Source organism: Bidens hawaiensis, unplaced genomic scaffold (assembly GCF_021521415.1).
Source record: "Bidens hawaiensis isolate Kalapana, Puna unplaced genomic scaffold, B.hawaiensis_p1.1 tig00003141_1, whole genome shotgun sequence".
NCBI classification, from domain to species: domain Eukaryota; kingdom Viridiplantae; phylum Streptophyta; class Magnoliopsida; order Asterales; family Asteraceae; genus Bidens; species Bidens hawaiensis.
Window position 1 is genome coordinate 455,169 of NW_027491170.1, and position 24,035 is coordinate 479,203.

The 24,035-nt window shown below is 38.8% G+C and overlaps 1 pseudogene; it reads right to left on the reverse strand.

The window, feature by feature from the left end:
- The window catches only part of LOC143622454 (uncharacterized), a 204,873-nt pseudogene that overhangs the window by 179,783 nt on the left and 1,055 nt on the right, over positions 1-24,035 (reverse strand).

Below are 24,035 nucleotides of genomic sequence, written 5' to 3' on the forward strand. Positions count from 1 at the left end.
GATGGAATTTCCTTATTCCATATTACTAACATAAGATGACTTTATTTTATTTTTATTTCCTTATAGAATGGTTTTATTTTCTTCATTTAAATTTTCCCAACACTTATTTTAAGGAATAATTTTGATCCTTCAACTTTACTTAGTTGTCAAATTTGGATCGAAATTTTGGGGAAGTTACAGTTTTGCTCTTGACACGGTTTTCAAGACGGGTGTGGTAAATTAAACGGCCGAAAAAAAGATATAAAGATAAGATATATGAATGACCGATTATTCGGTTAAAAGATTGATAATATTGAACTAGAACTGACCCACCCAAGGTGAGCTCCCCTTGGGTGGGTGATTTAAACCATACAAACACAAACTAAAAGGAAATACGAAGTTACATTTATAACCAAACAACTAACATTCTAGAAGATCTTCTTCCCGTTGAAGCTAAACACGTGCACCGAAGCTCTCGTCTCGTATCCGGATTTCTCGCTCACTTTAATTATTAACTTGACCATTAATATCTAACGGGTTTCGTAATTTGATATTGCAAGTCAAAAATAATATTAATATTGGCCTTTCAATCACCCCTTGACTTATGATATCAAAAATTTGTTGAACCATGTATCACATCTTCACGAATCAACCCGACAAAGCCGAAGTGTCTTCAATCAATATATAAGCATCTCGGATATGATCCACCGGGGATAACGATGAAATGACAAAGCTTATTATTTCTGTGAATGAAAATTATTTAAGTAACTCTCCCCTAATAAATATCCCGGATACTTGTATCCCACATTTTCAAGTTGAGAGCTTAAACAATTTAATTCCCTATTAAATCCAACTTGTTTAAAGTTTATCACCTTAATATATAAGCATCTCGGATGCTCGTAGCCCACATTTCAAGATCCAATTCTCGAACGCCTTGAAAATAACATATAAATAATATGCCTTGAAGAAGGTCCAACAGTGACGAAAACCCGAACAAATTTGACTTTCTTCAATTTGGTCAACCCCGAACATCATCATCAAAAATAATCTCAACCATCTTGAGCCCAAAATAAATTAACTCCAGCAGCCCACTAGTACATTTACGATCCATGTCAGTAGCCAAAAAAACTGGCCCAAAATCTATTTTCAGCCCAAATGCATTTCTTTAAATTTTAGGGCACAAAAGTTAAAAATTAACCTTATTTCCTTTCAAAGTTCCGGCTGCCATCAACAATCTGACCTGCCAAAAATCCGATGGCCGGGAAATTGGTCTGCCTTAGCATTCTCCGGCCAACTTTTCGGCCTCTCCTCTCTCACCCCACCTCCAGCCATCTCTCCAATTATTAGCCGGAAAATCGTATTCCAGCCATTAAATCATCATCATAGCCGCCTCAGATCCAGCAACACCAAGTCATCGGTGGTGGCCAACCATCCATCTTTACCACCGTCCACCCCTACCACTTTTCTCATGTCACTACGGCCGCCAAAACCTCCACTACCTCCAAACCCGTCGTCCCACTAATCACCTGCTGCTTCAACCACCCTTCCATCTATGTACTTAACCACAAGCACAACCACAATCACCATACACCAGTTGCCGGAAAACTTTCTTTAAATAAGGCTGAGAATCCAGATCTGCGAACAAGACGAGCTTCAAACACCTTTATTTTCTTAGACCTTCAAACTTTATTTCCACACTTCTAACTTTGTTTTCAAAACTTCAACGGGGTTTAACGTCTTGGTTCGAGTATTAGCGGAAATAGAACCCGAATATCAAGAGCAAAGTTAAATCATAAGATTCGACCCACTCTGATACCAATTGCAGGTACCAAAACGACCATGACGAACGGTTTTGCTCTTGACACGGTTTTCGAGACGGGTGCGGTAATAAAACTACTGAACAAAAGATATAAAGATAAGATATATGAACGATCGAGTATTCGGTAAAAAGATTGATAATATTAAACTAGAACCGACCCACCAAATGTGAGCTCCCATTGGGTGGGTGATTTACACCATGCAAACACACACTAAAATGAAATACAAAGTTACTAGAAGATCTTCATCCCGTTGAAGCTAAACACGTGCACCGAAGCTCTCGTCTCGTATCCGGATTTCTCGCTCACTCTAATTATTAACTTGACCATTAATATATAGCGGGTTTCGTAATTTGATATCGCAAGTCACAAATATTGGCCTTACAAAGAGGTATTATTGATCAAACACTCATTATCAAGAAGGTGAAGGACGATCAGATTCTTGTCCAAGTGTATGTTGATGATATTATCTTTAGGTCAACGTGTGATAAGTTGTGTAGAGAGTTTGCAAAGGTCACGTAGAGTCGGTTTGAAATAAGTCCGTTGGGAAAATGACTTTCTTTTTCGGCCTTCAAGTTGAACAGAAGATGGATGGGATTTTGATGCATCATGAGAAATACGTTCACGAAATTGTTCAGAATTTTGGTTTCAAAGATGCCAACTACTTTGTCACTCTGATTGCTACTAGACCAGTGTTAGCTCTAGATATAATGTGCGAAAAGCAATATATAAATATTAATAACTAGTTCTCGCAATTCAACACTAAGTCTTAAAAATAAAATGGATAACCTAACTTAGCTTTACAAAAACGACAAGTGTATCGGTCGCGTAGCAGAACAGTCTAGTAAGTCCGGCGATTGAACACGAAGACACGGGAGGTGGCTCAAATAATAAACCCTAACCAAGTTATGCCTAAATAATATATTTATATATCTTATTTATTTAAACTAACTTAACTAACTTAACAAACGGGAAGACTTAACAGAACTAACGGAGCTCTTATGTATGATGAACGGAACCACATAGGTAAGGATCCTCAACGACCATCAATGATGATCGGGTGTCAACAAGCCTATGAAACCAGGTTCTAATGATAAACTAACTAGACAATGATGAGGGTAAGTAGGTCCCCATGGTTAGTTTAGCTAAAAAACCCCTAAATATGTAGAAAGTATAATAATGCACGTTGATTCTCTAAGTAAACTAATTACTTACCACTTGGTCCATGTCTAAGTCACAAATCCCTCTAAGGCTCGTAGCCATAACAATCCTAGGAGATGGGTAATTCAATATTAAGGACTAAATAACTCAGCTTACAAATTAGCCTAATCAACAGCTAGAAAACCAATCGAGGACACACAACGGCTAACTAAATCCAAAAGGCCAAAGAGATAAACCGACCCATAATGTCTTGGTCCAACTAAAAGGGGGTGAAATGCTGATCCAATCAACTTCTACCTCACAAACCCTATGGTGGTATCTACCATAAATAACCGAAAACACCAAGTAATCAGTAAACATGTAACCCTAGACTAAACACGAAACTAATTCATGCAAAATAAGATCACACGAGGTTCAATAAGATCAAAACTAATCAATCACAGTAGCAGCCATAGATTAAAATCACAAAATATGAACTTGACAATAAAAAATCAATCAAAGACTTGTTAAAGACTTAAAACAATCATCAACACATCGTCAATTCAATAAACCTAGGTAGTTCAATGGGTTTAGCCAAAAATCATGCTCAATAACAAAATAAAATAATTAGGTTCAATAATTGAGTTCATAATGAAAGAAAGAAAATCAAATCATAAAATATTGTTTGGTTGAGTATATATTAATCTTGAACGTACTCTATACTCGAATCAACTCGTACTTGCTTCTCTCTTGTGATAGAATCCTCCACCTTCGCTCTCGTCCTCTAAAATAATATTCTCCTATGCAGCTCCCAATTGGCGCTTTGTTTTTGACGTCAAAATTATCAACAGGGGCCTTGTGACCTACTTTTCTTTTGGGCTCGTGAGCTTCCAAATTAGTGGGCTAGACTAGCTCCCATTTACTTTAACTTGATATATATTTATTTATGCCCATTAATAATTCGGACTAGTTCTGCATAGAAATATGATTGATCTATTTAGTATAAGTGATGGACCCCAATACAATGTTTCACAAGTCAAAACACTTAACTTACGTATTCTTTTATTTTGTATGAGAATTAATTGAGAATGCATGTCATTAATTATATTACTTCAAATCATAAATAATCAATAATTCTCAATTGATTTCACTTATGCGATTCTAACGTGAGATTTTAAGTATTTTAAATTTTCCTTTATTTGTTATAACTAATAGAATTCAAATATTAATTTGAATCATTTGAAAGCAATTATAAATAAGTATGAACGCAAAAACTATCCAAAGTGTATGTGATGTGTTGTAAAACACATTGACTTTCCGTAGAATTTTTATCATGTTTTAATCGTTTTTAGTTTAATTATTAAGTGTTATGGTTTGTTTATGATTGATTTTACAAAGTTGAATATTTATTTGTAGGTTTATAGAAGATGGTGAAAAAAGAGGCAATTTGGAAGAGTTTAGGGGCCTTTTTGGTCAAAGTTTTAAAGTTTAAGCAAGGCCCGGTCCAAGCCCACAAGTTAAAAGCCTTATAATATATTATATTAAGAAAATATCAGTCATAATCAGCCATAACTTCTGCCATATACCCGAATTTGAAAACCCTAAAACCCTAACTACAAGCTGCCGATCGCAACTTTCAGCCGCAAGAAGAAGAAGAAGAAAAAAAAGGAAGAGGCGGCTGTTGAAGGGTCTTGGACGGCTGAGGGAGAAAGAAGGAGTCTTGGGCAGCTGATAGGGACTCAAAACATCCATAAATCTCAGCCATATTACTTAGTATACATCCTTAAACTTTATTTATCTTTCATGAACCTTAACTTGGATTGATTTGGTCTTTTTAATTGAATTGTTTTGCAATTGTTTGATTGTTAGACTTGTTATTGATTGAGTTTTGATATTGAATGAGTTCTATAATGTTTATATTGATGTTTATGATGTTTACTTTGATTGTTTGTGGCTGTCCAAAAGTGATGAGTAGCTAAATTTGTTTGTTCTACCTAGGATAGATGAATGTTGAGTAGTTTTAACTTGATTAATGGATTGTTAATGTTCAAGACTTAAATTGTTGATGTAAAGTTTAACTAAACCATGAATTAGATTGTGTGTGATGGCTGTGTTTTATTTGTGATTACTTATAATCCTCTTGCATTAGTTAATTGAATCGGTTTTGATTAATTGATTGCTTGTTAAGCTCTTTTACTTGTTAGAATTAAGACCGCGCGAGAGCGGGTTTTTGTCTTGTCAAGTTTGAGTGTTTATGTGCAATTAGTTGGTTTAATTTGGGTTAAGTTAAATTGTTCCTCTATCCTTGGTTGCGTAGTATTCGTCTCCATTAGGATAGTGTGTCGAGGAGACCGAGAGGTGAGTCGATATTTGAACACACTAATAATTGTTTTCCGGTTTGTTCTTTAAAAATCAACTAAAATAAGTTAAAGTTTGTTAAAGAGACTGAGAGGTAATTTGACTTTCTTGAACAAGTTTTGGTTGTGTCATCTTTTATAACCGGTGTCTTGAATATTTTCAATCCATTGTCTTGTTATTTCTGTCAACATGATTCATTCATAGGTAGACGTTTTTATTCATTGAATTTAAATCAAAGTTTTCTTAAAGTATTTTGTTAACAGTTTTCTTTTAATTAAGTTAAGTAGTTAAATAAAATCTTAAAAATCAAAGAAATATTATTTTGGTAAGTCTTAATTAGAGTTTCGTAATTAAAAACGTTTTCACGTGTCTTTGCGTTCGACATCCGGACTTCCTTGATGGTATACTATTTATGATCGGTACACTTGCCGGTTTTGTGTGGTTTCTATAGGATTTTCGTTTTTATAAATTTAAAGCTTAATTGTGATTCGTTATTTATTTATATTATACATTTTCACACATCAAGTTTTTGGCGCCGTTGCCGGGGACACGGTTTGAAGCGTTTTATGAACGACGCGAGTCAAGATTTTCCTTGTTTACTACTTGTCTTTCTTATTTGTTTTGTTTATTAGTTTAAAATAGTTTAGATAATTATAATTTCTTTTAATTATTTTAAATAGTTGTATGCGACGTACTCGATCTCTAGGACCACCAGAAGTTGAAGGATTTCCCGAACCAGAGAGAGAGCTTCTTGAGAGACGTCGTACAAAACCGTCTTCCAGTTCATCTACATCCGTCGGTAATACATTCTTTTCTCCTACTTTATCTGAACCCATCGTTAGGGATAGGATTATGGCCGACGCACCACCGAGGAGGACAGTCGCAGACCGGGCCCGTCCGGTCGATGCTGGCGCGAGATCCAGCATTGCTCCACCAGCTATAGGAGTTCAAACGACCTGGCAGATTCCATCGAACGTTCTGAACACCATTTCCCATTCTGCTCAATTTCACTAGTTGCTCCACAAAAACCCGCATTCACATCTCACTCGCATCGCACGTATTCGCGACACGTTTCACCTTGCCAACGTATCCGAAGACGCCATCAAACTCCGCATCTTTCCGTTCTCACTCGTTGATCAGGCGAGTCTGTGGCTTGAGTCCCTCCCACAGGGATCCATTTCTACTTGGGCCGCCATGCAGACCCAGTTCCTCCTGGAAAAATACGATCCTCCGGCTAAGGCCGCTCGTTTGCGTAACTAGATTCATTCTTTCCAGATGGAGGACACTGAGAGTTTCTACGAGGCGTGGGAGAGATTCAAAAACCTATTTGCTTTATGTCCGAACCACGGCTTGCAGGACTGGGCGGTTGTTGAAAAGTTCTATAACGGAGTGACGTACGCGACTCAGAATATGCTTGACACTGCTGCAGGAGGCAACTTATTGACGACAAAGGATACCGATGAGTGCATTGCCTTATTTAACGGTTTAGCCATGAGTGGATACCAGCGACCACCTTCTAAGAGCACCAAAACCGTCGACACGTTATCACGCTGCATGCATTCAGTCGACACGAACACCGCCCTCGCCGCACAGGTTGAGGCGTTAGCGAAGATTGTGAAGGACCTGCAGGTGAAGAGTAAGTTGTGCGAGATCTGCAGAGGGGGACACGATATCGTTCAATGCCCCGTAGGTTTCCAGGAGGAGGCAGTCGACTATGTTAACAATCCGAACCGAAACCCTAATTCTTTTAATTCTTATAATTCGGGTTGGAGAGGTAACCAAAATCCTAACTGGAGGAACGGAAATCATTCCGGCTTCCAGCCGCGTCAGAGTCTATTCCAGGATTCCGGTGAAGGAGCGAGTGGTGGGGAGAAGAAACCCACGCTGGAGGAGATGATGGCACAGCAGACTCAGATGCTGTCGCAGCTTATGACTCGAGAGGATTCCCGTCACAAAGAGACTCAAGAAAAATTTCGGGAACACGAGTCATTCATGAGAAATCAGGGGGCGTCAAATCAAAATCTTGAGAGGCAGATGGGAGAGATAGCGAATCGTCTGAATGAGAGGCCGCCAAGTACACTTCCGAGTAACACTGAGCAGAATCCGAAGGCCTTCGCGAAGGCGGTGACGACGAGGAGCGGTGCAGGGGCACGTAGTGAGCCAGTGAATCAAGGACCTGCGGTAGATGTAGAGGAGCAGGTAGACGAGGAAATTCAGATGGAGTCTCCACCGGCCAGGGTGCATCAGAGGCGAAGCCCAGGAAGTACAGCACAGGCCGAGGACCAGCCATTACCCAGCAAACCACCGAGAGTCTACAAACCTAGACTCCTATTTCCCGGGAGAGTCCGCAGGGAGAGAGATGAGGAGCAGAACACTAAATTTCTTGATCTCCTGAAGCAACTTCACCTTAACATTCCATTCCTTGAGGCACTAACTCAAATGCCGAAATATGCAAAGTTCCTTAAGGATATTCTTTCTAATAAGGAGAAGTTAGCTGAGGTCTCTTCCATCCCGCTGAGTGCTGGTTGCTCTGCAGTTTTGTAGAGAAAGTTACCGGAAAAGATGTCCGATCCTGGGAGTTTCACAATTCCCTGCATCTTGAGTGATAATACGGTTGTTCATGCACTGGCAGATCCAGTATTAATCTTATGCCGTATTCCGTGTATCGCAAGTTGGGTTTAGGTGAACCGAGGCTTACCCGTATGAGTATCCAGCTTGCTGATCGTTCTGTGAAATACCCCCGAGGGGTGGTCGAGAACATGCTTGTTCGTGTCGACAAGTTCATCTTCCCGGTGGACTTTGTCATCTTGGACATGAACGATGACGATAGTGTCCCACTCATATTGGGCCGACCATTCCTTGCCACTGCACAGGCGTTGATTGACGTCTGCGAGGGTAAGTTGATTCTGAGAGTTGGGGATGAGAACGTCACATTTGACGTTCGACAGTCACTGAAACACCCCAAGTCTGCTGATGACTCCTTATACTTCATTGATACCATCATGGAGCATGTTGGGGAGTTTCTCAGCGAAATTTGTGGAGGATCTGCCTCTGACACCCAGATTCTCGATAGGGAGATTCCGGAGATTGAAATGGTTGCCGTAACCAATCAGTCCTTAGATGACGACACCGAGTCGCATACCCCTGAATCTGGCGTGTCTGCCGAGATCATAAGAGACGATCCGATGGACCGACCTTCGGTCGAGAGTCCTCCTTCTTCCTTAGAGCTTAGGGATCTGCCCGCCCATATTGAGTACGCATTTTTAGATGAAGAGAGGAAGCTTCCAGTTATCATTGCATCTGCTTTGACCGAGGTCGAGAAGGAGAAGTTGTTGAGGGTGCTACGAGAGCACAAAGAGGCAATTGCATGGAAGATTATCGACATCAAGGGTATCAACCCTTCATTTTGCACTCATAAAATCCTCATGGAGGATAATTTCAAAACTGTCGTCCAGCCGCAACGGCGGCTTAATCCGAAAATGCAAGAAGTCGTGAAGAAGGAGATTATCAAACTCCTTGATGCGGGAATCATTTTCCCCATTTATGATAGTGCTTGGGTGAGTCCAGTTCAAGTGGTTCCCAAAAAGGGTGGCATGACTGTCGTCACCAATGAGAGGAACGAGCTTATCCCCACTAGGACTGTGACGGGATGGCGAGTCTGCATCGACTATCACAGACTAAATGATGCCACCAGGAAAGACCACTTTCCTTTACCCTTCATTGATCAAATGTTGGAGCGTTTAGCGGGTCAGCAGTACTACTGCTTCTTGGATGGTTTCTCCGGGTATTTCCAGATTCCCATAGCTCCCGATGACCAGGAGAAAACGACTTTCACCTGCCATTACGGTACATTTGCCTACAAACGTATGCCGTTCGGACTGTGTAACGCTCCGGCCACATTCCAGAGGTGTGTGGTGGCCATTTTCCATGATATGATCGAGGACTCCATGAAGGTATTCATGGACGATTTTTCCGTATTTGGGAGTTCCTTCGATCATTGTTTATCTAATCTTGAGAGGATGATGTCCCGTTGCGTTGATACCAACCTGGTCCTTAACTGGGAGAAGTGTCACTTTATGGTTCGTGAGGGCATTGTTCTGGGACATTGGATCTCGAGTGCGGGGATAGAGGTTGACAAAGCAAAGGTCGAGACCTTTTCTAATCTTCCCCCACCCACCTCTGTGAGATCCATTCGTAGCTTTCTAGGTCATGCCGGGTTCTACCGCCGGTTCATTAAAGATTTCTCAAAAATCGCGAGACCCATGACCAAACTTTTGGAGAAGGATGCTCCATTTGTTTTTTCCGAACAGTGTATCGAGGCGTTTGATCTTCTAAAAGACAAACTCGTTAATGCCCCGATCATGGTTGCTCCCGACTGGTTGTCACCATTCGAGTTGATGTGTGACGCGAGCGACTTCGCAGTCGAAGCGGTTCTTAGACAACGGAAGGATAAACATTTCCATCCGATCTATTATGCGAGCCGGACCTTAAATAGCGCACAGGAAAGCTATACCACCACCGAAAAGGAGCTTTTAGCTGTGGTGTTCGCTTTCGACAAATTTAGGTCCTATCTGGTTTTGTCCAAAACGATTGTTTATACGGATCATGCTGCTATTCGTTATCTCTTCAGCAAGCAGGATGCCAAACCTCGTCTTATCCGTTGGATCCTGTTGCTTCAAGAGTTTGATATTGAGATCCGTGATAAAAAGGGGGCCGAGAATGTTGCGGCCGATCATCTTTCACGTCTAGAAGGTGCTGAGTCAGGAGTTAGGATCGACGATCTTTTTCCGACGGAAAGTCTCATGTTCGTTAAGGCACATGAGGAGGGTTTTCCATGGTTCGCTGACTTCGCAAACTATCTTGCTGATGGATACCTCCCGAAGATGTCCTACCAGCAAAAGAAGAAATTCTTTGCTGATGTTAAGTTCTACCTATGGGACGACCCGTATCTTTTCCGTGTTGGTGCTGATCAGTTAATTAGAAGATGTGTGGATGTCAAGGAAGGATGGCAAATTTTGAGCCATTGTCATGTGGGACCGACAGGAGGTCACCACGGTGCGAGTTCGACAGCGAAGAAGGTATTTGATTCTAGATTCTATTGGCCTTCTATTTTCAAAGACGCACATGAGTTTGTTAAAAATTGTGACCGATGTCAACGTGTTGGTAATATCTCATCCCGGAATGAGATGCCCCAAAATGCGATTCAGGTATGCGAGGTTTTTGATATTTGGGGTATCGATTTTATGGGCCAGTTCCTGTCGTCTAGAGGGAACAAGTACATTCTTGTGGCTGTTGATTACGTTTCCAAGTGGGTCGAGGCCAAAGCATTGCTCACTAACGACGCCCGAGTTGTAGTGATATTTTTAAAAGGTTTGTTTTCCCGTTTTGGAGTCTCGAAGGCCTTGATCAGTGATCGAGGTACTCACTTCTGCAATGCGCAGATGGAGAAGACGTTGCAGCGCTATGGGGTCACCCACCGGCTTGCGACCGCCTACCACCCACAGACCAGTGGGCAAGTGGAAGTGAGTAATCGTGGAATAAAACGTATTCTTGAGAAAACAGTTGGTTCGAATCGTCGGGATTGGTCCGACAAATTAGATGACGCTCTGTGGGCCTTCCGTACAGCTTACAAGACTCCGACTGGTTCCACACCATTTCGGATGATCTATGGGAAGGCCTGTCATCTTCCAGTTGAGTTAGAGCATCGTGCTTCTTGGGCCCTTCAGAGGGTTAATCTTGATTTATCCGTCGCTGAGAGTACACGTTTCCATCAGTTGCACGAGTTGGAGGAGCTCCGGGATCACGCATATGCACAATCATTTCGGTATAAGGAGCGGACGAAGGAACTGCATGATAGAAAGCTGAAGGGTAATAAGCAGTTCAAGTGTGGGGATAAGGTTTTATTGTATAACTCCCGGTTGAGGTTATTCCCCGGAAAGTTGAAATCCCGATGGTCGGGACCGTTCACGGTTACTGAAGTTTTCCCGTATGGCACGATTGAGATACAAGATCGAAGCGGGAAGTTTAAAGTGAACGGCCATAGATTGAAGCACTACATTGGAGAGGCGATAACTGATCAGACAGTCGAGGTGTTCTACCTTGACTCATTCTCCTAGGATTAGGCGTGATGGATGCATCACTCGGGAGACAGCCCGAGTTGTAGAGTTTGTATTATGATTCTCTTTACTATCTGTTTTTATTTTGTTTTATTTTTATTTATAAAAACATAAAAATACAAAAAAAATAAATATTTAATAAAAATAAAAATAAAAATAAAAAAAATTCAAAAACACAAAAATATGTCTATTTCTTATGTTTTTGTTTTTTGTTTCGTACGCCGCTACATGCGAGCGAGTTTGAGTTGTTACAGGTATTATTATGCGCATGGTAGCTCTGATGGCGTTTTGGAACCGGTTCACCCGAGGTTGCGGTCGCGAATGAAATGCTATACGGTCGTTCGTTCGAATCGTACACAGCTAATGAAGAATCTGCAACTACACCAGGGGAGTAATCCGTTCTCTATTTTAATTTCTTTTCTTTCAAGTTTTAATTTTAGGCTTTAAGTTTTAATTTTATTTTCCAGTTTTTATTTTATTTTATTTCTTTTCCTTGTTCTCATCGAGGACGATTTCGTTCTAAGTGTGGGGATGGGAATTTATTTTACTTAGTTGTAGAAAAAAAAATAAAATAAAAAAATAAAAAAATTTTAAAAATAAAAATTTTTCACTAGTTTTTCGTTTTCGTACGTTGTTCAAGTTTGTTTATGTTAAAAAATGTCCCTTGTTTTTAGTTTCTTTTGCGTTAAAGTCGGAGATGATGATTTTATTCGGAAATCGGTTTTTCAAACTACTAATAATATGAGATAAATAAAAGAAAACGCACTTAACTTGGGATGTGTCGATAGGCTCAGCCTTGAAAATGAAAGGGCAAATTTGATAAAACGGTTAAAACGGAAATCTTTTGTGGGTAAAGCGTTTTGTCCGTGGAAAATAAGCAATGAAAGGTCGGGCCATACTCAAGCCTCAAATTTTGGTATGAAAAATTGGAATATCATGAGTTTTTAAAAAATCTGAATACGTTATCATATGATGCTTGGGTAGGTTTAACGTTAGAGTATGCCGTGTAGCCTGTGATATAAATCTTAAAATGATAGTTTAGTGTTTTACACCTCATCGGCGTATGGTTTTGTAACCTTAAATCCTGTATTGATGGGATACTTCGGGTCCGGAGACTATGGGTCTGTATGCAATATATTTAGCTGGGTATTCACAATTCCTAAGTGGGGTTGTGGATATTTAAAATAAAGCCAATGAGCAAATCCTTATAAGTCTATAAACATGATCATAACAGTACGAAAGTACAAATACACTACAGACTTGATCATCCACGCTGTTAGTCATGTGGGGTCCCCTTGCTTGCGTCTCATTACCATTAAGAAACGGACCACAAGGGACACGCCACATGTAAGCCCTACAGATAAAATTTTGCATACTCACCTATGGTGAAGGATTTGGGGTATTGCTTGATAATGGGGATATGTCATGTTGTGGGGAGCACTGGCTATAAATAATTGAACCTTAACCGTATCTAATGGCTGCTTGGTAGACTTTGATGCTTAAGCTTAGGTGGATAAACAATACCCTTGATCGTCTTAACTATTCATAAATATTGAGCAACAAAGTTTTAATTCTGCTAATTTTGAGGTTTAAGTCAAGTTGGGGTGGTCTGGTCCGGTAAACGCAGATTAAGACGTGGGTTTAGGTGGACAACAATATCGATGATCGCGGTTTTTGCGTTTTTCTGAGCATTAAAATCTAACCTATATGTTTGATTTAACTTTGATTTTCCGATTCTATCCAACTGCATTAGACTTTTTCAGGGACGAAAAAGGTTTAAGTGTGGGGATGTTTGATATGTTGTAAAACACATTGACTTTCCGTAGAATTTTTATCATATTTTAATCGTTTTTAGTTTAATTATTAAGTGTTATGGTTTGTTTATGATTGATTTTACAAAGTTGAATATTTATTTGTAGGTTTATAGAAGATGGTGAAAAAAGAGGCAATTTGGAAGAGTTTAGGGGCCTTTTTGGTCAAAGTTTTAAAGTTTAAGCAAGGCCCGGTCCAAGCCCACAAGTTAAAAGCCTTATAATATATTATATTAAGAAAATATCAGTCATAATCAGCCATAACTTCTGCCATATACCTGAATTTGAAAACCCTAAAACCCTAACTACAAGCTGCCGATCGCAACTTTCAGCCGCAAGAAGAAGAAGAAAAAAAAGGAAGAGGCGGCTGTTGAAGGGTCTTGGACGGCTGAGGGAGAAAGAAGGAGTCTTGGGCAGCTGATAGGGACTCAAAACATCCATAAATCTCAGCCATATTACTTAGTATACATCCTTAAACTTTATTTATCTTTCAAGAACCTTAACTTGGATTGATTTGGTCTTTTTAATTGAATTGTTTTGCAATTGTTTGATTGTTAGACTTGTTATTGATTGAGTTTTGATATTGAATGAGTTCTATAATGTTTATATTGATGTTTATGATGTTTACTTTGATTGTTTGTGGCTGTCCAAAAGTGATGAGTAGCTAAATTTGTTTGTTCTACCTAGGATAGATGAATGTTGAGTAGTTTTAACTTGTTTAATGGATTGTTAATGTTCAAGACTTAAATTTTTAATGTAAAGTTTAACTAAACCATGAATTAGATTGTGTGTGATGGCTGTGTTTTATTTGTGATTACTTATAATCCTCTTGCATTAGTTAATTGAATCGGTTTTGATTAATTGATTGCTTGTTAAGCTCTTTACTTGGTGTTTTGGGTTTATTTGCGGGATGCGCAACCGTAGGGAAAAGTGGGTAATATATCATATAAAATCAGTTAAAATACACCTTCTTTGAGACCGAGAGGTGATAAGAAGTAATATTGTCTCGTTGCTTTTACTTGTTAGAATTAAGACCGCGCGAGAGCGGGTTTTTGTCTTGTCAAGTTTGAGTGTTTATGTACAATTAGTTGGTTTAATTTGGGTTAAGTTAAATTGTTCCTCTATCCTTGGTTGCGTAGTATTCGTCTCCATTAGGATAGTGTGTCGAGGAGACCGAGAGGTGAGTCGATATTTGAACACGTTAATAATTGTTTTCCGGTTTGTTCTTTAAAAATCAACTAAAATAAGTTAAAGTTTGTTAGAGAGACTGAGAGGTAATTTGACTTTCTTGAACAAGTTTTGGTTGTGTCATCTTTTATAACCGGTGTCTTGAATATTTTCAATCCATTGTCTTGTTATTTCTGTCAACATGATTCATTCCTAGGTAGACGTTTTTATTCATTGAATTTAAATCAAAGTTTTCTTAAAGTATTTTGTTAACAGTTTTCTTTTAATTAAGTTAAGTAGTTAAATAAAATCTTAAAAATCAAATAAATATTATTTTGGTAAGTCTTAATTAGAGTTTCGTAATTAAAAACGTTTTCACGTGTCTTTGCGTTCGACATCCGGACTTCCTTGATGCTATACTATTTATGATCGGTACACTTGCCGGTTTTGTGTGGTTTTTATAGGATTTTCGTTTTTATAAATTTAAAGCTTAATTGTGATTCGTTCTTTATTTATATTATACATTTTCACACATCAGTATGAAATATTTATATAAAATTTAGTACACATCAAGATCCATTGGGAAATTCGGTCGATCAACACCTTTGTTGGTTAATTAGTGGCACCCTAATGTACCTCACTTCAAGAAGGCCGGACAATATGTTCCCTATCTATCAATGTGTAAGATATCAATGTTATCCTAAGAATCCCATTTAACCCCTGTCAAGCGTATATTTCGGTATCTAAAAGGAAATCCTTGCTAAGGTCTTTGGTATCCCAGAGACTCTCCTTTAGTGCAACACGTGTTCACTGACAGTGATTATAGGGATGTAATCTTGACAGAAAATCAACTTCCAGAGGATGTCAGCTCCTGGGTGACCGGTTAGTTTCTTAGCAATGCAAGAAACAAGTCACCGTATCCACCTCCACAGCTTAAGCAGAATACATTGCCACCTCCGCATTCTGCTCACAAGTGATATGGATCCAGCATCAGGATGCTGAATTACGGTTTGAATTTCACCCCAATCAAGTGTGATAAGGAAGCAACAGTTTGTATTGTCAAAAACCCGGTCTAACACTCTTAAGACAAAACATATTGACATCCGAATTCATTTCATTCATGATTGTTATGGCCGGAATCTTGTCAGTATTGAAAGGGTCCACTCTTATCACAACTTTGCATACCTTTTCACAATAGCCTTTGATCATGACCAATTTTTATATCTTGTAGAGTCGTTAAACATGATTTATTTTGATTAAACCTTATTTATCATTTTGTATTTTAAAACTGTAAATATTTCTAAAATATGTCACAATTTTAGAGGGAGAATGTAGGGCCCTATTTTGTATTTTAGTCTTTGTATTTTCTTATCCAAGATATATTTTGTTAGCTTGTTGGTTTTGTTTGTTATATGTCTGGGCCTAAGGCTATGTATGTAAAGCCCATTTGAGCCCAAGTCAAAGAAGAAGCATGCTCTCTACTACAAATAGTAAGAGCATGCTCATGCATATCCAACGGAGGATAGTAAGAGCATGCTCATGCATGCTCATTCTCTCTACTATACATATGCCTAAGGACATGTATGATTCACCCTCCAACGGAGGATGTTGTTCGTCGACCCCTAAATATCAAGGATACCTCACATCATTATTATGAGTGTATCCTGAAGAAGGATTTGAAGGGTTATGTTCCAAACATTGGGTATGACGTTGTATGGACTACATGTGAGAAGAGGCATTTTCCCCCATACTGGAGATTCTTATTCCACATCATTGCCAACTGTTTATCTAAGCAGAAAGGTGGGTTCAACAAAATGAAGACAGAATGGGTTGGGGTGATGGCTTGCTTAATGAACAAAGTGGAGTTCAACTTCTCTCGGTGGTTCTTTAAGGGCATACCAACTAATGTGCTCTCAAAGAACACCTGGATGATGTATCCACGCTTTGCTAACTTATTCTGGATGATTTGATGCCAAATGTTTTAAGACCGGTCTACCAATGATGAAGGAAATGTGATTCCACCATATAACCCTTATCATGCTAAGATGGTGAAGCAAACATTATTAAAGGCTATGCTGGAGCCTGTTGGAAGAAGTGGGTACAAGTATCAAGGTGATCTACATGGTCCTAAGTTCAGTTTATTTTTGGAGACCGAACCTGATAGTGAGGAGACTGCTGAGGAAAAAGGTGATGATAGTCGAGATGATGATGGTGAAATCGGTGATGGCCGAGAGCATGTTAGTGAGGCCACTGATTCTGGCACTGACGTCGAGGGTGAAAATCATACCAAGAAGCTTCATGATAAAAAGAGGAAGGCTATAAATAAGCCTTCTGCTCGTGGTTCGTCCCAATAACAACAGGATGAAGAGCAAGAAGAGGAACCTTAGCAACATCTGAAACGTTTAAAGAAAGAAAATGACTCCAAGAAGTCTGGGCCTTCAACGATGATGCTGACATCCATTAAGGCAATCTTTCCCTATGCTTCCACTTTGACACAACCACCACCAACCACCCAAGCTGACCCACACCATGCCTTACCAACCACCCTGTCATGCATCATATAAACCCTCAAAGGCAAACAAATTCATGTGCCGAGACTGAAAACTAAGGCCAAACCAAAACCAAAACCTAAACCAAATCCACCCCTAGGAGACTCCATGACTCACCCATAACCTCTCCCGAATAATCCACCACACACAAATACCAACCTCTATAAGGCCTTCCTTACCACAAATAACCAAACCAACCCACACCTCACCCATACAACAACTAGCTCTCTCCCCACCAAGGACTACCTCACCAATCCCATCCCCATTTAGTTTATTTTTTACCTCACCACTTAGAGAAACCACATTCTGGTCAACCACATTCACTGCCTCACCTACTACCTTACCCATCATCAGCCTTGCCCAAATAACCACCGAGCCAACTAGCCTACCTTTAGTGTTAACCTTACGCTTAGCTACCCAAACCATAGCCATGCCTACCCAAACCTCACCAAAATCCATTTTCTCAATTGCACCACCCACAATCACCCAAAACTCAGTCATATCAGCCATCCCTTGGTCAAGTGGGAAATTTAGGAAGTCCCCAATCTACCAAGATCCTATCCTTGAGAGGATTCAGGCACTAGGGTAATCAAACGAGAAGAGAGTGAAACGTGAACACCTGTTGATCAAGTTCATGAAAGAACAACAAGACACGAACGAGAAGGTGATGAAGGAAAGAACCACTCTTGCTACTAGGGTTGCTAAGTTGGAGCAAGACAGGGAGGTTGATAGAGCCCTGATTGAGAGTCAACGTATGTGGATCGAGACTCTTCAAAACCAAGTCAACAATCAGCATACTTGGTTAACTAATCAATCTTTGTTGAATGTTGAGCGTAATGATGAGGTGATGAGTCTTGAATCAAGGGTCTCACATTTTGTAACGAACCTACCTTCCTCATTAAATCTCGCACAAAACTTGAGGAGAGAGTTAGAGTCAGAAGTTGACAAGACGATGATCGAGGTTGAAGGACTTGATTCTAGAGTCCTTATGTTGGAGGGTAAATCAAGTGCCTCAAGAAACATTGGAATGTTGATTGATTAAAATGCATATCTAATGGTCAAGGTTTAACGTATTAGACTCCAAATAGAGCAACATGATTGCTTTACCAATGCTCAAAACACGGTCAATGAAGCTCTCATCAACCATGCCGTTAAGGTAATGAAGCTGAGTGATGAAGATATTGACGTCCTCAAAAGCCGAACCAAAGCAGTTTTCCGAAGCTGGATGATTCCAATAATGATGATGATGAAAACAAAGGAAAAAGAAGAGAAGACACTTTGGTTGAGCTCATTGCTGATGCTCAAACTGTAGGCTTTAAAACTAGCGCCAGTGGTAGTGGAGTCAAAGTCGTTTGATGGTGCGAGTGGAAGTGGCGTTGGTTTTGGTCTTAGTGAAGCGGCAGTGGTCACTGGTACAATTGTTGAGGCCACTGTCGTCTCACATGTGAGTGTTGATACCGTTCAAGTGGCTGCTTAGGATATTGGAGCAACTGTCGCTGGGAACAAGGAGGAAGTGGTGGTTGAAGACGATGATGGTCATTTCGATGAAGAGGATTATGAGAATGAATATGACGATGAAGACGATGATGAGGGTGATGATCCTCATGATAGTTTTGATGAACCACATGGTGGCGGTAACGGTGATGGTGATGTAAAAGGTAATGTTGGTGTTGATGGTGGCAATAGAACAAGACAGCCTCATGACGACTCTCCTAATAATGTTGTCACTAAAGATCCCGCAAAGAAAATAATGGATGGTGATGCTGCATTAAAGGAAAAATTGCAACTATTTTTAATTTTTCTACTTGTGTGGGTACCTATTCTTAAGCTCAAGAAGCTGTTAAGGATGATGAAATAAACTACTCACCAAACCTAGACACTCCAGTTCATAGTGAGAATACGGATCAAGCTTAGGAGCCAGCCACGGTGATGGCTCTTCCAGCAACAGGTGGTGAATCTTCTCATCAACCAAGAAAAAGGATGAAGAAAAGACACTACATCACTAGGGTTGCAAGTCTCCGAGACCGTATCTATCCTTATCATGACGACTCCACAATTATCTACTGCAAGTGGCACCCGTCCAACAAAACATGGGCAATCCGACGTGCCAATGGGGGTTTGACCTACATCTACTACACTTGCATACACTGTCAAGCTCGACATGAATTACTTCAGATGATTTGTTGGTCAAGGTGCCGATGAGGAGGAGTTGTGAAAATGGTTTATGAGATTCTTGAGCGGGAAATGGAAGCATGATTACCCTAACTTCAAACTCAATAAGGGTAAGTTGTATCGTCACCCAACTAAGATTGATCCGGTGTCAGGAATGAAGAAAAAGGACTAGAGGTACAAGACCCACAAAGATGGGTGGCCGATCTATCGTGGAGAACTGGTTTTGCCCATCATCTTTCATGATTTCATCTGTTGGGAGTTCAACAACAACCCAGAGAGGTTGTTATTCACTGCCAAAGGATGCATTTCCTCTGCTTCTTTGATGAGCATGAGTTGGCTGCCCTCAGCAAAGAAGATATGTTGAAGTTGTACAACTCTATTTTCGGCACAGTCGAAGACGTTCGCCCAGACAACTCTGATTGAGAAGTTAACAAGTTCGTTCCCTTTAGTGTTGATAATCAACTATATGTAAACGACGACGGATTCGACTAAGAAACCGACATAAGGCTAAAGCTGACCGATCAAGGGCCAAGTTTTGTATATTAGTCTTTTGTGTTTGTTTAATTTATTTACGGTGTAATTTTGTTAGCTTGTCGTTTTGTTTATTGTATGTTTGGTCCAGAGGCCATGTAGTGCAAGCCTATTGGGCCGTTTATAAGGAAATGAGGCATGCCATGCTCTTACTATAAATAGTAGAGCATGCCCATGCATTTCACAACCTTTTTGAAAAAACAATCTTATCCATCTAACAACTCTCACTCTACTCCCTTTTTCTTCTTGTTTTCGGAAATAATCAAACACAAACAAGATCCGAGATCTCGATGGCTATAAGTGATTTCTGCTAGCTTTTGTTAGATATTGATTCAAGAACTAGTTGTTTGATCCATTGTGATGTCGCCGCTACGAGAGGTGGCGGCGGCATGCCATCTCAGATCTGGGTTTTGGCAGCCAGAAAACATACGCACACCAAATATTCATCATCATAAACCCATAAAATCTTCACATAAACCATAAAACGAACCTCAAAATCGATCGAATCTAAATCTATGACTCCAAGACAAACCTCAAGCATGCCATCTCAGATCTGGGTTTTGGCAGCCAGAAAACATACGCACACCAAATATTCATCATCATAAACCCATAAAATCTTCACAAAAACCATAAAACGAACCTCAAAATCGATCGAATCTAAATCTATGACTCCAAGACAAACCTCAAGCACATTTATTTCCAAACTTTATATCTAAATTCTTCAACCTTTATTTCAAAAGCTTCAACAGATCTTTAAAAACGTCAAGAAATTAACGTCTCGTTAGGGTAATCACAGAATTAGAAACCGAATATCAAGAACAAAGTTGAATCAGGTGATTCAAACCCGCTCTGATACCATTTGTAGGTACCCTGTTGGATCTAACATCTAAAGCATTTTGTTTTTGATAAGCGATCGAGACAGGTGCGGTAAAATCAAAAGATCGAATAAATAATATAAAGATAATATTGAATGACTTCGTGATCGGTAATAGAAAATTGATGATATTAAATGAACCGATCCCACCCAAGATGAGCTCCCCTTGGGTGATTGATTACACACTAGAAAACACACACATAAATATGACAATAAAGTATAAATAGCTAAAAAAAATAAACATTCTAGAAGCTTTCTTCCTCGTTGAAGCTAAATGCGTGCATCAAAGCTTTCGGATCCCGAACTCATGCTAACTTTAAGTAATCGCTTGAAAAAAATATATTACGACTCGCAAGTCACAAATTATTGTTCATACATCAACAACCATCATCACATTTATCTCATTTATTCTAATTCAATTTTTTATTTTGTAGTATCATCATTATCCATTTCATTTATTGATTCCTCAAATCCCCTTTTGTCTCATTCATTTTTTCTCTCAGACATGAACAACTTGAGTGCACCTAGTAATTAATTACAACCCTCAAATGAGACAATTCCGAATACTAGTGTGGAGCTACTTCTAAGGCCAAACATTATAACTTGCGATATCAATGTAGCGTAAGTCGTTATATATATTTTGGTTAATCAAATTGGTAATGTCGGCGAGAAATCCGGATCTGAGACAAGAGCTTCGGTGACGCGTTTATCTTCAACGGGAAGAACTTATAGATTATTTGTGTTTAGCTATAAATTAATAGGGAACGTTTGTTGTCTTTATGTGTATGTTTTCTATGGTGTCATCAACCACCCAATGGGAGCTCACCTTGGGTGGGATTGGTTCGTTTAATATATTTCATGTTTTATTACTTATTATGGAATCGTTCACTATCTATATTATCTCTATATAATATATGTTCGGTTTGTTAATTTCATCGCACCCTCATCGATCGTTTATTAAGAACAAATCCGTTCATTATGTTAGATCCGGTTTTAGGAGACCTACACTATTACTGACCTTTTTTAAGACAATTGAAAGCAATTTAATAACATGCAGCAAAATATAAACAGGGGCGGACCCACATAGTTCCCATCGGGTCCCGGGACACCAATGTTTTTTAAAAATTACTTAGAGATGACATATTAAATTTTGTAAGGACCCCATAAAAATTAATACTTGGAACCCATACTATTAAAGTTGAACTAGTATAGTGGAAAGTCCCTTGTTTTTTCTTTGAGAGGTTGCAGGTTCAAGCCTCACCATACCTTAGGGTATTTGTGTTTTTTCTTTAGTTTATCCCATGTAACCATTATCACTTTAGTTTATCCCATATAACCATTATCACCATGCAACATATATAATGACAACATGAGTTTTACATATACTTAATTATTTATCTTGTGTATGTATATTATAATTATCATTTATTTGTGTAAGAGTTAGTTTTTCATGTCTTGGTTATTCATGTAAGACCATATATATATAGCTTACGCTTATGTTTTTCGGGTATGAATAAAAATGAATTAAAAGTGTATGTTTTATCTAGTTTCTAATCTATATTCTTTCTACTTACTCGTTTCCGATGACACCATATTTTCGTGTTTTATTATGTTCCTCCTCTCGACCCGACCCGAATAACGACCGACCCAAAAATTTTGTAAACCGGAAAAATTGGGACCCCATTGACAAAAAATCCTGGGTCCGCCACTACGTACAATCACATTAGACCATGTGTCTACATATTTATACTCCCTCTAAAGTATAGGTAAGCTTTCAATGCCCAAAATTTGGTATTGAACTACTCTCCTGTTCCCTCTATCTAGACATTCTCTTACTCTCACGACGGAGTTTGTTTACGAGGCCAGGGGCGGACCCACATAGTTCCCATCGGGGTCCCGGGACACCAATGTTTTTTAAAAATTACTTATAGACGATATATTAAATTTTGTAAGGACCCCATAAAAATTAATACTTGGAACCCATAGTATTAAGGCTGAACTAGTCTAATGGAAAGTCCCTTGTTTTTTCTTTGAGAGGTTGCAGGTTCAAGTCTCACCATACCTTAGGGTATTGTGTTTTTTCTTTAGTTTATCCCATATAACCATTATCACTTTAGTTTATCCCATATAACCATTATTACCATGCAACATATATAATGACAACATGAGTTTTACATATACTTAAATTATTTATCTTGTGTATGTATATTATAATTAATCATTTATTTGTGTAAGAGTTAGTTTTTCATGTCTTGGTTATTCATGTAAGACCATATATATATATAGCTTACGCTTATGTTTTTCGGGTATGAATAAAAATGAATTAAAAGTGTATGTTCTATCTAGTTTCTAATCTATACTCTTTCTACTTACTCGTTTCCGATGACACCATATTTTCGTGTTTTATTATGTTCCTCCTCTCGACCCGACCCGAATAACGACCGACCAAAAAATTTTGTAAACCGGAAAAATTGGGACCCCATTAACAAAAAATCCTGGGTCCGCCACTGAATATAAATACAATGGGACTAACAAGCCGCTAGCAGACAGAAGTAGAAATAACCACCCTAGTCTTATAACTAACTATTGGGCCTAATATCCTAATATGGTGACAATGGTATATAAAAAATTCCCTAAATTTTCTGTTGTTTTTAACACGTTGTGATTCTGTATTCTTTTCATGACATAGAGCTTCCTACTACGTGCAGGGGAGATTTGGAGGGAGCTCCTCATTCAAATAGAAGCATATTTAATCTCTGGCATAAATTAATGATGTTCGAGCCGATCCATGCAGTCTTTGAATGTTTGAGTTTGTGATTTTGAGAATTTAACGGGTGATTTTGTTAGTAAATTCGTGGTGACTTGAAATTCAATTATTTTGTCAGGCAAAGAACACATTACAATCAACGTACAAATAGGCATGAATATGTTGCTAATACAATACAAGTGTCATTTGTTTTATTTTCAAATAGTTTGCTTCAATCCTATTAGGACATTAATAAATAAATCATAGCTTTTAAATTGCAATCTCATTAGTCAAAATTCCCTTCTTGCATAAATTATTAATGATTGGGCATTAACATGAATTAGTTAATTAAGAACGTTCTTTATTAATGACAGGCCACACACCTCTATACATAGGGACATTTATCCAACAGGAAAAGGAGACAAAATGATGTCGAATTAATCCACGGCTTTACTCAAATGGCTCATGAAACTCATTTATTGATAGACTTCATCTAACCGAAAAGTTAGAGACGAATCAAAGGGTTCAAGAACAAACGTTATTGACAATATTATAATATCAAAACTAAGTAAACAAGAGACCTAATAACCATATTGTTAGGATTCTAGATCTCAATCTAAGCTAATAAACACAATTACACTAATGAAACAGTAAATTGCTAATCTAATCCTTTGAATGGATTAGTATCACATTAATTAAATTCATATTTGAACTATGAACTAATTAGTATTATTAAAGTAAATATACATCGGAAATCATAAAGCTAATTGAGGTT